The following is a 15,339-nucleotide window of genomic DNA, read 5'->3' as shown; positions in this document are numbered from 1 at the left end:
TGCATTATCAACAGAAATGTCCAGATTTACTTCAATCCAAAAATTACCTAATAAGAAGTGAAAAAAAAGTAAGAAAAATTACTTCTGTCTAGTAAGCTGCCACGTGGGTGGTTTTGCAAGTACCCAAAGCCTCTAGTCCAGGTCGGGGATTATAATGCTGAGCACCCAGTCATCGTGCTGGGAGTCCCCGCGATGCCTCCACAGGAGCTGGCAGGAGGGGCCACTGCCGCCCCTCCCACCTGGGCCTTCCCCCCCGCCCCCCCCCCCACCCCGGGGACCCCTTGTTCTGCCCTCCAAGCCCCTTCCAGGCCGAGTCCTTCACGGGGAGGCTCTCCAGCCCCAGGAACCCGAGCTGCTGGTTGGCCGCCATGGGGGGCTCCCCACGGGTAACTCCCCCACGGGGGGCTCCCCCACAGGTGGCTCCCCACGGGGGGCTCCCCACGGTGACCCTCATCGCCCCTGACATCCGCTGGTGGTGTGTGTCTGTCCGCGTTCGGTCCGGTTTGCCCAGGGCTCCTGAGTCAGCCCGCACTTGACGTCCAGTTAGCCTGGAACCGAACCCTGCAGCCGCTGCTCCAGGCTTGCGCTCGCAGGTGCTCTTTCCCGCAGGTGTCGTGAGCTGGCGGCGTCCAGGCTCTAAGCGCCACGCCACTCTGTGGCCTGCTCCGCAGGGAGAGGCCAGCGCCCATCCTGCCGCCGTGGGCCATTTGCCTCATAGTCTACAGCTGACCCTGTGGAGAGAGGCAAAGCCTAGAGAGCCTGAGAGTCTACAGCTGACCTTGTGGAGAAAAGAGAGGAGCTGAGCCCAGAGGAACCCAGGAAGCCTGACCCTCGCAGACGTCAGCAGCCATCTTGCTCCAACGTGTGCAAATAGACCTTGGTGAGGGAAGTATCTTATGTTTTATGGCCTGGTATCCGTAAGCTCCTACCCCAAATAAATACCCTTTATAACGCCTCGCAGATTTCCAGCATTTTGCATCAGCACCCCTTTTGGCTAAATACAGACATATTTATGAGATTCAGTAAACAAGCTATTCTAACTACTTGGGGCAGATTCAAAAGGTCTTTTTTTTTTAATTTTTAACTTCTAATTTGAGTTAATTGCATGCTTACAGAAAAATTACAAAATTATTACAATGAACTATTATGCCCAGATTGAACATATGTTGACATTTTGTCCCATTTACTTTAGCGTTTGTTCTATTTTCTCTCTTTTTTCCTAAACCATTTGAGGGTTTTTACAGACACAATGTCCCTAAATTTTATACATAATTTAGTGTGTATTTCCTAAGGACTGTCTCTTACATAACCAAAGTACTTTCATTGAAATCTGGAATTATAACATAAATAGAATGCTAAATCTAATTCCCAGTTCATATTCAGATTTCATTGATTGTTCCAACAATGTCATAAGTTGCCTTTTTTTTTTCCCTGGTTGGAGATGAAATCCAGGGTCACACATTGCATTAATTATCAGGACTCTTACAGTTTCCTTTCATCTGAAGCTGTCCCTCAGCCTATCTTTTCCTTTTATACCTTGGCGTTTTTGAAGAGTAAAGTCAGTAATTTTGTAGGATGTCCTTCAGCTTGGATTTGATTGATGTTTCCTCACAGTTTCAGGTTTTATATTTTCAATAGTAACAGCATAGAAGGGCTGTTATGTCCTTGGGGCATCACACTGGGAAGCACATAAAGTCAATTTGTCTCATTACTTCTACTGTTAACTGTGATTACTTAGATGTCTGTTTGCTAGGGTAATCTGCTGTGAAGTCATGGTTCGTCTCTGTTATTGAGAAGTAAATTGTGGGAGGTTATGCCGATACTATGCCAAAATCTTCTTGCTCATCAAGCTTCCATCCACTAGCTTTAACACTCCTTAAGCTGTGTCCTGTTTTGTTTTGGCATCTCTGTATTATTTTCTGAGCACCTTCTTGCTTTCTGGTACAACAAAATGTACTAGGCTAATTGTGTAGTTTCCCTCACCCAGGCCTGGACTTGACCATTCCTCTAAGGAACCCTCGTTCTTTTTAGTGAAAAATGGTATTAAGAAGCCAAGGTCTGGGGATGAGGCATGCCCCTCACTGTCGTGGCCTGTGCTTCTAGGTCTGTGGTTGGAGAGAGCTGAGGAGGGCACACGCTCTCATTGTAACGATATATGACTACCTATGATTAAGTGTATGTGTATATGTACGTGTGTGAATGTTTGTGTATGTGGATGAGTCCAAACCCGATGCCTCCAATTCCAGCTCAGTGCCACCAAGTTCACGAATAGTTAACAGATAGAGTAGATGGGCTCAACAGCACCTGATGTGGGAGAAGTCCAGGCGACCAGAGACTGTCAGTGCTGGGGTGGCCCACCAAGAGTGCAGCATAGAATACTTGGTGAACCAGCGTCTTCTGTGGACCAAGCCTGCTCGTAAAATCTAGCATTGTGTTACCTTTGAGCAGATGCGTGCGTCTTGAGGTCAAGTAACACTCCAGTCTTTTCATAGTAACTGTAGTTGGGCAAGGCCTCTATCCTTATGGATTTAATTTGAAACGACACTGCATGCATTCCTGTGAAATTTTATTAGTAAGGAAACGTTAGCTGTTATTATCATCCTGTTTTCATGGCATGACTCTTGTTAAAATCGCCCAGGAGGTTATAGTTGCCCCTGGGCTGAGCCTGGCCAGGAAGGCTGTCTGTGCCCTGGCCCTTGCCCGGCCCTCCAGTTTTACCTCTGGGTGGTCTGCCCGCACCCGTATGCTCTAGTCATGACTCAAGCACTTACGATTGCCCCAAAATACCTGACTCGTTCATAGCTCTTACCTTCGCCCGCGCTGATTGCTTTGCTCCCAGCTCTCTATAACATTGTCTCTCCCTGAGTCGTATTCCCACTTATCCTCTGACCCTCACTCATGTGTCGCCGCCCCAGGAAGTGGTCCAGTATAAGGACATGTTCCATGTGCTTCCCTAAAACCCCATGCTCCCCGTTCTTGCGCACAGCAGCATGACATGCTGTGGATGCTTGTGAACGGCAGGCATGGCGCCTGCATGCCGACCCTTCTTTCCTCGGGCATTATCCTGAATGGGTGGCTTTAGCGGCTCATTGTTACATGGGAGTCTTCATCCTGTTTATGGGCCTGGTGGGAAGATGCTGAAGCACTGGGCTCTGCTGGGAATCTGATTTAAGAGACAGAACTCTGTGTGGTTAATATCAATGCTGGACTAATAAAGCAAGTAAATTTGGGGCCAGAGTTCATGCTTTAGAAAGGAAAAAAGACTAAGAAAAGCATATACATGCAAACCCACAAACAGAATATGGGAAAACAGGGAAAATGAATAAGTGGAGAAAATGGGTCTTCAGAGAGGAGGATAGAATTGATGCTTGGAGAGAAACGGAGCAGAGGCTACTCAACCCTGACGCACAAGAGAGCAGCTGTCTTCTGAGTTTAAGCTTGGGTTCATGCATTTGAGCTGGAAGGTCTCTGTAAATGACAGAGAAAAGAACTGTGCTCCCACAGGACGTTGCCTTCGCTTTTAACCATGTGACCTTATAGTAATAAATGATACTGAATAATAAAGTAACTCCATAGGAATTGTCATGCTGGTCTTATTTTGAACATATTCATCTTGAAAAATTAAAAATAGCTGAAAAGGTGCCAATTTTGACTGAGACCAGGGTTTTCTTTTAGTTAATCAATCCAGAATGGCAATGACCAGGAGCTAGTGAACGAACCCCAACCAGTTCTTTCTGTAGCCAATGTAGAATCACTAAAGCATGTGGCTGCAAAGATGCTCCATGGGGCAAATACTGTTACAGACAAATTACAAATTAAGAACTAGTCTTCCGAAGGTCAGCCTTACGTGTATTCCAGGGAATGTGGTTTTTTGGATGATTGTTTATGACGTGGTTTGGAGCTTATTAGTTTCTCCATGTGCTTTTCCTGTCAGCTCAGTTTTAAGCTCAGTTCTAAGCAAATCACAGAAGTTCTGAGACATGGAGACTGAATGGCCACAAAGGCCAGTGGAGTCCAGCGGGCCCCCTGCTGGAGACCCGTGACGGGCCCTCGGCGCCCAGGCCCCGCTGCGGGGCCCCTGCTGGAGACCCGTGACGGGCCCTCGGCGCCCAGGCCCTGCTGCGGGGCCCCTGCTTGAGACCCGTGACGGGCCCTCGGCGCCCAGGCCCCGCTGCGGGGCCCCTGCTGGAGACCCGTGACGGGCCCTCGGCGCCCAGGCCCCGCTGCGGGGCCCCTGCTGGAGACCCGTGACGGGCCCTCGGCGCCCAGGCCCCGCTGCTGGGCCCCCTGCTGGAGACCCGTGACGGGCCCTCGGCGCCCAGGCCCCGCTGCGGGGCCCCTGCTGGAGACCCGTGACGGGCCCTCGGCGCCCAGGCCCCGCTGCGGGACCCCTGCTGGAGACCCGTGACGGGCCCTCGGCGCCCAGGCCCCGCTGCGGGGCCCCTGCTGGAGACCCGTGACGGGCCCTCGGCGCCCAGGCCCCGCTGCGGGGCCCCCTGCAGCCTCGGGAGAGCCCGCTGGCTGGAGGGTCCTCCTTCGGAACCCCCCTCTAAGTTGGAGTCACGGTCTCTTCCGGGTTCCCGTTTGTGTCGCCACAGCCACCAGCAAGGCCTCCCGGCCAGCCTGCAGCCACGCTGGGGGCGCCGACAGGAGCGAGTCATCCACGGCGCTTCATGGCCCGTCGCTGGTTTTGCCTCCACAGGAAGCAGATTCCTGGTCAGTAAGCGCACAGGCTCTAGCCTTCTCACCCGAAAGATGCGATTTCATAATTGTACAAACTGAAAGGGTGTCAAGGGCTTGGCACAGCTCCTGGCACAGAAGGGCTCTGTGGGTGCCAGGTGTGGAGGTCAGTAGCTCTGCTCTTTGACCAGAGGGACTTTGGAGAAGGGATTGCTGACCGGGCCAGGTGTGAAGCTGAGCAGGTGCCAGGCCAGGGCCCAGGTGGAGAATTTCACTGCGGGTCACCTCTTTGGGTTCCTGTGGCACCCGAGGCATGGGCACACCCGGGTCCTGGCACTGGCCCCTGGGAGGCAGCTTGTTACTCGCCATTGACGCCTGCTCAGTGCTGGCCAGCCAAACAGCATTTCCCTGCCTCCATCTCCCCCAAAAATTGTGAAATACAGGGGTTTGATGAAACATGGTAGAACAAATCCAGTACAAATTTAGGAAACATTTAGCCAGTCCTACCTAATCTATTAAAAGTCTTTCTACAAATATTTACAGAAAGCTATTATTGAAGCCCAATCTATACCCTAGTTTTATAATGATGAATAAAATATATGGCTTGATATTAGATGTGGCTATGGCTTTATAGGGCAATGTACAAAAGTGTGTGGAAAAGGTAATGAAAACATGGTGCATCATGGACATTATTTTATATACTGTTTGATTAATAATTCAGAAGGATAATTTTAACTTTCTCCAGCTCTCCAGACTATTGTGGACTTAATTTTGGCTTGTGTCCTGAGTGCATTCAGTATCCCCGGTAAGACGTGAGTATGGCTGTAGAGAGAGCATGGCATCTGGAAGAGCAGAGTCGGGGAAACGGCTGTCAATAGTAACCCTGAGCTGCGCACGATGGACATGGCTTAGCAGAGATAGAGAACAATGGTAACAAAGCGGTGGCTAGGCAAAGCGCCGTCACACAGAGCAAGGGGCTATCCCCTCTGTAATGAAACATTGAGTACATATCCTTGAGCATTTCCTATAGTTATTGTTTCAAATTAAAACATGAAGTTTTGGTCAGTCTCTAAATAGAGTCTTTGAAAAGCACCAATTTGCCCACAGGGTATGCACTAAAGATGCTGTTGAGAAACGGTGGCTACAGGTCAAGGAAGAGCTTTCTATACCATCTGTGTGGCTCTTTTTGTGTTTGGAATGCCGCTTCCTAGTTTAATCCATTTACAAGCTTTCATGTTTTAAAATTTGATACACAATTCAAATCTAATCTCTCTCAGTGTTTAATTTCAGCTCTGGACTTCACTTTTAACATAAATAATAAATTAAGAGGAAAAATAGTGAAAAACCAAAGCATTACCTTCGGATGCTCATTTCTAGGCCAGAGTTGAGGAGTGAAGTGCCCCCCCCTCCCCAGACGCAGTCTCTGCGGACATTTACAGGCTGTCGGGTGCTGGCTGTGCTTCCCTTTACACCAGGTACACCTCACAAAGCCACGGGCTTTCATCTGCTTCCGAGGAAGACTCTTCCTGTGTCAATCTTAATAAAATCAACCAGAATTATTTTGGGGGGTCAGGATTGTCCTCTCCTGCCCTGGGAAGGGAAAATGTGGAAGAGCGAAAGCACGGCAGACCTGACCATCTCACTTGTTTATAGGAACACAGGAACTAAAAACCAAAGCCATAGACTTCCTTAAAGAGCACTGGGTATCTTGAACTTCCTGTGTGAGCAAATATGTTTGTACCACAGAAAATGAACTTTGTGTTATCAGTTACAATTTAAGAATTTTATGGTTAGTTGAGTGAAATAGAGGAGATGATAGGGACCCATGTTCTCTATTTTTGCCAAATAACTTTTTGGTTCCCTTGAAATTAATTATGACCTCCGGAATGATTTAATGTGAAATGAACTTGAACACAAGCATCTGTCAATAAGTTTTATGCTTCACTACAAGGAAAATAACTGTTCTTTGATTTTTATGCCTTCCAGCCCTAGGACAAAATGGATGATCTCCAAAAGGGGAAGAATGACAAGATGGCTTGGTGTACTAATAGCCACGAGCATTTTCAGTAGTCCAGGATTTGCTGTAGATATGTCCCTCTTTGACACGTGCAGCTTAGCCACGAGCATTTTCAGTGTTCCAGGATTCGTTGTTAGGGCACTTCTAGGAAAGACAGTCCCCATTCTGTGAAAGAAGGAGTTTCCTCCGGCCTCAGCTTGTTGCCTAACGGGAGACAGCAAACAGTAACAGCAAATCACTGACTAGTGATGACTTCATATGGCCAGATGCCTGTCCTCTTAACTCCATTTACAGATGTGACACTGACCCAGGAAGAAATTAACCCACTTGCCCCAGGTTTCACAGCCGGTGGTGACTGCTGATTCCAACCCAGCCAGCTGGCCCCCAAGCCTGAGCTTGGAGCCGGGCCTCGGGGCCATGCCACCTTGGAAAGAGCCGTCCTGCCGAGCGGCCGTCCCGGGAGGCCGAGTGCACAGGCAATGCTGAGATGGCCTGGCCACTGCTGCACGAACCCCCGCAGCAGAGCCTGACGCCCCCAGCCGCTGGGTTACATGGAGAAGAAGGGGTGCCCCAGCTAGCACAACCCACAGACATGCTCGGCCTGGACTGTGGTTTTGGCCTTTACAGTATGTATCAGTCAGCCATAGAGGCGCTGATGCAAAATACAGGAGTTGGTTGGTTTCTATAAAGGGTATTTCTTTGCGGTAGGAGCTTATAGATACCAGGCCATAAAGCCTAAGTTCCTTCCCTCACCAAAGTCTTTTTGGAGCAAGATGGCTGCCGACGTCTGCGAGGATTCAGGCTTCCTGGGCTCCTCTCTTCCAGGGTCTTGTATCTCTTTCCTCTGAGCTTACTTCCTGGGGCTCCAGCTTAAGGCTTCAGCATCAAACTCCAACATCAAAACTCCAACATTAAGAACCCCAGCTCTGTCCTTTGCCATGCCTTTCATCTGCGAGTCCCCACCCACCAAGGGGCAGGGACTCAATGCCCTGCTGACGTGGCCCAATCAGAGCCCTAATCATAACTCAATCAGGCCCAGTACAGAGCAGACCACAGACATAATCCAGTATCTATTTTTGGAGTTCATAACCATATCAAACTGCTACACAGTGTTTTACCAAAAGAGGCAGAATTAGGCTTAAAGCCTGCCACACCAATCTGAATCTCCGCCCTGCTCATAAAATTGGAGCTTTACATTGGGGTCCCCACAGTACCCCTCCCCAACCCGTCCCCCAGAGGGGCTGCCGGCCATTGCCATTTAACCTGCTTGCCCTCACCCATCCCTGTGGCTATTGCACCTGCCTGCCCCCTCTAGACCTTGGATTCTGTGACACCCGAACCCTGAAGCGTGTAAACGGCACTTTGAGACAGCGGCTCTGGCTTTCACACCGCCCGGGTTCGGGGAGCCCGAGGATGATCACAGGGTCTTCTGAGCAGGAGAACAGCTTAAAACCCTCGGAAACATCAGCGGTAACTCATCCCTTCCCTCGTGTTCTGCTTTCATGCAGAATAGCGTACTTTCCCAATCCAGGGTAGTGTTTGCACTGCGAAGCGACAAAAGGAAATACTTTCATGCTGGGATCAAGCCGTGCTGCTGCAGAAGAGGTAAAAACGTCAGCAGAGCGAGCAGAACGGAGATTCCCTCACATCGCACACCCGTGCCCGAGGGGGGTCACTGCGCCCAACAGTGGCCCAGGAGAAGAGGGGGGTGCGCAGTGTCTGCGGGGCGCAGGGCGCGGGTGTGCGTCTCTGCGCTGCTGCCATTCTCATCACCAGCAAGCCCCGGGCCGAATCCAGGCCCCGGGCCCATGTTGCGGCAACGACGCCTTCCCCGCGGCACGTGCAGGCTCCTTTACGCCTCGTCCTGCATGGCGCCCACCCGGCAGCGGGGCGGTCACCGGCGTGTCCCCCGCGTGCACACACAGGCCGCCCGGCGCCGCGCTCTCCGCCTCAGCCCTGTGCTTTGCAGCCTGGCTGTGGCTCAGGCCCACCTCAGGGCAGCCCCGGGCTCAGCCGTGTGGAGAGGCTGGAGGGGGTATTCCCAACGCGGGGTTCCCGTGGGCAGCACCGTGGTGAGCTCCTGGCCGCACGTGCTGTGACCCCTGACCCCAGCTAGGAGGAGTCTGTGGTCTGCGTCAGCAGAGGTTCAGGCCCCTGCTGCTTCTCCTCTGAAAAGGCCGGCCCGTGTCCTGCCTGTCTTGGAAGTTTCCTTCCATCTTGTCAGGCGCTTTGCTGGTCCCCGTGCCCGACTTCCTTCGCCTCTCCCGGCTCCAGCCTGCCGGCCTGGCGGGGCGCGACGCCGAGGGCGCCGTACGTAGTCTGCCTGGTGGGCGGCGGAGGAGCCCGAGGTCCAGGCCCTCAGCTCCCGCGCACTTGAGTCAGAAGACCCGAGGCCTGCGGCCAGCGCTGTGGCCTAGGTTCCAGCCCTAGCATTCGGACAGCGCCTTGTGCGGGCGGTGCCGGGGGCGCTGCGTCGTCTCCTTCCTGGGGCGGACACCCTGAGCTCCTGCCCCAGGCCCCGCGGGCGGCCGGCTCTGTCGCTTATGCGTGGCGAAAGCCCTGGCGAGAGCAGTTTCTATCCTCCAAGTCGCGATGAAGACACGAGAGGGAAAGGGAGGCCCTACCAAATGGGTGTCAGTTCAAAGAGAACCGCAGCCCCGGTCCTGGGTGGAACGCAGACGTACAGCTGCGCGGCCGGGAGCCTCTCGGGACCTGCTTCCTTTTCTCGCTGTGGCTCAGCACCTGCTCATCTGACCTCTCTCTGCTTTCCTTTCACTGCCAGAAGCTTCTCCTCGGATTCATCCCTGAATGGAGTGAGGGGCGCAAAGAGGCAGGTTCTCGAGGCCTCGCCCGCTGCCTCGGGGCTCGCCACGCGCCCCGACCGGCTGCCCCGTCACCGTGGTTGGGATTCTCGGGACGTGGACGCCTGCGAAGGGCCGCATGTGGGCTCCGCGGCCTTGGTGCAGGGCACGAGGCGGCGTGCATCTCGGCCGTGCCCTTTCAACCCACCAAGAGGGGTGACCCTAGGCGGACACGAGCTCGTAGCCACGCGCGTGCACGCACTCCTAAAGACGTCGGCGGCCCGGGCCAAGACGACAGCAGGGTGCCGGGAGACTGGGGGCCGAGTGGGAAGCTCCGAGAGGCAGCCAGCTAAGCTGCCGCGGACTTAGCGCCCAAGGCTCATGGCCCCACAGTGCAGGTGGCCGCACTCCTCGGCCAGCACCCGGCGTTAAGCCCCTGGCCTGGCGCTGATCATCCTGGAGCAGGCGTCTGCAAACCCCTCCTGAAAAGAGCCGGAGGGTAAGGATGCGGCTTCCCTCCCCGGCTCTCAGCGGTGAGATGGCTGCACCCAACCCGCCACGGGCAATCCGTACGCAAGTGGATGTGGCTATGTTCCAGCAAAACCTTACCATGGACACGGAAGTTAGGATTTCACGCAATGGTCCCAACACGAAATATCCTTCTTTTGATTTTTTAAACCTCTTTGAAACTGTAAACACTGCTTTTCCCTACGGGCTGTGTGAAAGTAGGCAGTAGGCTGGATTTGTCCCACGGGTGGTGACTGCTGTCCTCGGCTGCATTTATTGACTTGTGTTGCTCCAGTTGCCATATGACATTTAAGTAATTTGGGCTTTTCTAAGTGTAAGTCTAAAATTAGTGTCTTGACATTTGATAATGGGATACCTGACATCACTTCAGGCCAAAAGAAGGCTCCTGGACACGTGAAGCATCGAGACTGTGTCCAGAAAGTGGTCCCAGGGATGGGATAAGGGAGGACTGAGGTGGTGCTCCCACCTGGCCGTGGAGCTGGATTTGGGGGGATTAGGGCAGTGCTCCCACCTGGCTCTGAAGCTGGAGTGTGGGGGACTGGGGCGGTGTTCCCACCTGGCCTGGAGCTGGATTTGGGGGCATTGGGGCTGGAATGTGGTCTGGCACCTGGCAGAGAGGCCGGTTCCGTCCCCCTCGGGTCCACCGTTCTCATCCCTTGGGCAGGACCCTGGGGGATTTCTCTTTGCACAAGAGACTGGCCAGAAGGAAAGGCTGGGTGATTCCAACATTGGATGGCTGCCCGTGAGATTTCTGCCAGGCTCCGTCTCATTTTGAACTATTTTAAATTACAGAGCATCCCCTGAGGGGAGCCTGCACTGGGGGTCGTGGTGGGAGGACGGGGATCTGTCAGTTCGGTGTTAAGCCTTGTGTATTAGTCAGCCAAAGGGGCGCTGATGCAAAATACCAGAGATCGGCTGGTTTCTATAAAGGGTATTTATTTGGGGTAGGAGCTTACAGACACCAGGCCATAAAGCATCAGTTACTTCCCTCACCAAAGTCTATTTTCTTGTGTTGGAGCAAGATGGCTGCCGACGTCTGCCAGGGCTCAGGCTTCCTGGGCTCCTCCCTTCCAGGGTCTTGCTTCTCTCTGGCTTCAGGGTTTCTCTCTTCCCAGGGCTTGTTTCTTCCTGGGCTCAGTTTTCCTCTCTTTTTGAGGCTTGCCTCTCTTTCCTCTGTGTATTTACTTCCTGGGGTTCCAGCCTGAAGCTTCAACTCCAGCATCAAACTCCAACATCAAAAACTCCCCAACTCTGCCTCTTGCCATGTCTTTTATCTGTGAGTCCCCACCCACCAAGGGTGCCCTACTGGCACAAGAGGATTTACATAATTCCTTAACCAAGCAAACGTCTGAATCCAATATAATCTAATATATCCAGAGGAAAAGATCAGTTTACAAACATAATCAAATATTTATTTTTGGAATTCATCAATAATATCAAACTGCTACACCTTGTAATAGTATCTGAATTTAAAAACCCTTTGTGTATATTTTCATAAATATAAGAAGTTAATTGAAAAATAAAACTAAACTCTGTGGTGGCTTGTCCCACTGGACACCATAGCTGGGCGCTGTCCACTGCCCTGGCTTCCACCACATTCACTCCCTGGCACCCACCTGGCAACCTCACGGCCACTCACACCCCTGGGCTGCTGCCCCCCTGCTCTGTCTGTGTGTCCTTCCCTGCTGTCCACCTGGTGAACTACTTGCCCCTCAGAAAACACCACCTCAGACGTCGCCTCCGCTTCCTGCCTCTCGCAGACCCCTCGGGAGTCTGTAACTGGCTCTTCCCATCACCATTTCCCAGCACCGGCTGCTCAGGGAACGGTAGTTGGTTGGGAGACGGATCTGCCTGAAATTGGACTTCAGTGGAGGGAGAAGCCACCGCTCTGGGACTCACCGACGTGCCGGGCGAGAGCAAAGGGCGGACACGACTCTTATTTTTTTAATAGTTGGTAACTGGGAGACCGCTGGTGCCAAAGACCCCAGAAAGGGGTTTTATTCTCCCTGCATTGTGGATAGACAGTGAGAAACCAGCTGACTCTTGAGGGAAAGCCATGGTACAGATGAAGAGGTGCTGTGCTCTGCCCATCGATGCTCTGTGAGGCCGAGAGCTTGGACAAGATTTCTGGGATAGAGAATTGCACCAACATGGCTCTCAGTTTCAGATGCACAGCAATCACCTGGGCCCAGGGCTTGAGAAAATACACATTCCTTGGACCCTGCTCCCCGAGATTCTGATTCAGAAGTGTAGGAATGGAGCCTGGGAATCTGCATTTTAGCAGGCGCCTTTTGATGGTTCTGATAGACACAGCCCATCGCCGCTCTGAGGAGTGCTGGCATAATCGGGAAGGAGAAGGGCTGGAGAAGTGAGAATGGGGCATCCGTAGGGCTGGGCAAGACTGTGCACTCGAGAGGGAGGGTGCTAGCTGCTGAAAACACAAATTAGGACTCACCAGTGACTTTATCCGTCCTCAGAGTGACTTCTTCTGAGTCGCTGTATGGATTTTAAATTGCCTTTATGACACGGACCTCATAGACGGCTTTTGATAAGGGCTTAGAGGGTACCTGGGACCTGGGGTCACTTCACAAAGCCAGCTGAAGGGGGTACCCACGCTATTATACAGAGGTTGTACATTCCTATATTGCTACTTATGTGATGCAGAAGGAAAGAAAAAGAAATAAGCACCTACCCAATGGAGCTCGAGATGTGAATGTGTATGCCGAGCAAAAGGTCTGGAATTTATGCAAAAATAGCATGAAAGAAACCTGAAGGGTCTCCGGGACACGGGGACGATGCCTGAGCCTGTTCCTGGACCCAAGAGTCTAAGCAAGGGGAGCAGGTGGTGCTGGTGTCATCCACCCACCTGTGGAGGGGCCGGGGGCGGGTGCTGACGTCACCTGCCCACCTGTGGGAGGGGCCAGCAGAGCAGGTGGTGGAGTCACCCACCTGTGGAGGGGCAGGGGGGCAGGTGCTGCTGGTGTCCCCTGCCCACCTGTGGGTGGGGGCCTTGGCAATGAGAGGAGGACTCTTCTGTGGGCAGTGAAGGGGGCTGGGTCCTCTTCCTAAGGAGTGGAGTTCTAAATGTTAACATATACACTCTAAATTCACTTTCTGGGTAGTTATGAAGGCATATTGTTAAGAAAGGAGGATAAAATATGTTTTACTGAAAAGTCTATTAGCGCGATTTATGATTTTATAACCATCCAGCATTTGGCCACTGGCCTCCATTTGTGCCCCTGCCCTGGCTCCTCAAAGTCAGGCAAGAGGCACGTCCTTCCCCAGCCCCAGGATTCAATGATGATGAGCTAGAGTTGGGAGCCTGTACAGAAGCTGCTTTTGTCTTTCCCTGTCCCTGAAAACATGCCCACCCAGGGCGGCCCATCTGTCTACAGAAAGCCCAGTTAGAAGGAGGGTGTGGTGGTTTGAAGCTGTGTGTACCCCAGGAAAACAATCTAATCCATTCCTGTGGTTGTGGACCCACTCTAAGTAGGACCTTTTGATGAGGCTACTTTGGTGAAGGGGTAACCATGTGACCCACCTCATTCAGAATGGGTCTTGGTCCTCTTACTGGAGACCTTTCTAATCAGGAAAGAGAGAGAGAGAGAGAGAGAGAGAGAGAGAGAGAGAGAGAAACAGCACCATGGAAGCAAGAAGCTGAAAGCGAGGAAACCCTGAAGAGAAGGAGAGCCCAGTGGGCACGGCCATGTGCCTCACCTGTGGCAGAGGAGCCCAGGATCAGGCCAGGATCTCTCTTTGGGGAGAAAGCATCACTTAAATGATTCCTTGATTTGTAAGCTAATAACTTCCCATTGCTGGTGCCAACCTATTTCATGGTATTTGCTTGGAGCAGCCTTGGAAGCTAAAACACTTGTGGGGAATGTACAACGTGGAGCTGTGTCTAATGGGCAAGGAAAATTGTCCCACATGTTCTATTTCCCTGAAAACTTTAAAATTATTCCACTTGGAATTTTTTGTTTTAATCCTAAATGGAATGGAGAATGATTAGAGGATTAAGAGAAAGGGACTTTCATGATCTAATCTTGTTTTGGAAATGATCTTCAGCTCACTGGAAAGTTGTGAGTACCACACTAAAAACATTTTTCTTCCCCAAACCTTCGAGACTTAAGTTGCCCGTGTGATGCCTCATCTACCTCGAGACAATGGAAAGCAGCCAATGGAAACCCACCACCCCCTCCAGGACGCGGACGCTGCCACGCCACGCTGCCCTGGGCTGCACTCCAGGGTAGACCAGTTGTCCCACAGCAGACACGTCCATGGGCCAGCATGGTCTGTCCCATCACCCTGGCAGCATGGCCAGCTGTTGGGGGCTGTGGGCCCCCTGTGGTCTATGTGGAGCCCTTTCTACTAAAGCCTGCTCCTCCGTAGCCTCCCTCTTCTGAATCCGTCTCCCCGTCCCTCTGATCGTGGGCACTGAGCACACATTTGTGAGGTGGCCTGTGGAGTGTCGGGGCCAGTGCAGCGGCCAGCACAAAGCAGATGTTTGTCTAGGCGATTAAATGGATGGAAACGGGGGGAAAGGAGGCAGCATCATGATTCTGCTCAGTCATGCCAGTGAATGTAACATTTTGATCAAGCTTTCTATGGCTGGAATCACAGAGATAGACATTTAGAAGTCTTGGACTTCTCAAGAGAGAAAGATAATGAGAGGATGCGGGACACAGAAGTCCATTTAGGTATTGTCATCTACTGTTAAAGGCAATGGTTCCACCAGAATAAAGCTTGATTTTCCTTTTCAATGGATATTTCATACTGTGAGCTCTTACATGTTGTTTTGGTTTGTTTCAAATCGATTCAAAGTAAGACTTTTGAGGGGTGGATTCCAGTAATAAAATATGGAATGTTTTGTTCTAACCCTTTAAGATCTAAAATTATTTTGGAAGCACACTTATTTTATTATTGATATATCACTGTAAAAATGATCATTGTAAAATTTCTGTGGCATACTCTCAAATGTGGTATAATTTGCAAATAAACAACAAAATCTGTATGTGGCAGTTTGATATTTTTTATGAATTCTAAAAAGAGATATTATGTTTATAAACTGGTTTGTTCTTCTGGGCATGATACCCCTTTGATTATATTAAATTCAGAGGTTTCACTTTAACTTTATTAATCAAGATTAGGGCTTTGATTCAACCGTGTCATTGCTGCAACTCAAAGTTGAGCCTCTGCCTCCTTGGTGGGTTATATAAACAGGTGCTCAGTTAAGGAGACAGAGAAGTAGAAGTGGAGAAGATCCCGGGGAAGAGCACTCCATGGACATGGAAGAGGGGAGAACTTGATGCTGAG

General features: G+C 51.5%; 1 long non-coding RNA gene across 1 annotated transcript in view; it reads left to right on the top strand.

Moving 5' to 3' along the window:
* LOC131280479 (uncharacterized) overlaps positions 1-15,037 on the top strand; it is a 30,752-nt gene extending 15,715 nt beyond the window's left edge. The window contains exon 2 of the long non-coding RNA XR_009188095.1: positions 6,667-15,037. This is a non-coding gene — a long non-coding RNA (uncharacterized lncRNA). The remainder of the gene's footprint in view (positions 1-6,666) is intronic.
* The last annotated feature ends 302 nt before the right edge of the window (positions 15,038-15,339 follow it).

This window comes from Dasypus novemcinctus, chromosome 11 (assembly GCF_030445035.2).
Source record: "Dasypus novemcinctus isolate mDasNov1 chromosome 11, mDasNov1.1.hap2, whole genome shotgun sequence".
Lineage (NCBI taxonomy): Eukaryota > Metazoa > Chordata > Mammalia > Cingulata > Dasypodidae > Dasypus > Dasypus novemcinctus.
Note: the sequence above shows the minus strand (reverse complement) of the source record. Positions and strands in the feature narration are given on the sequence as shown.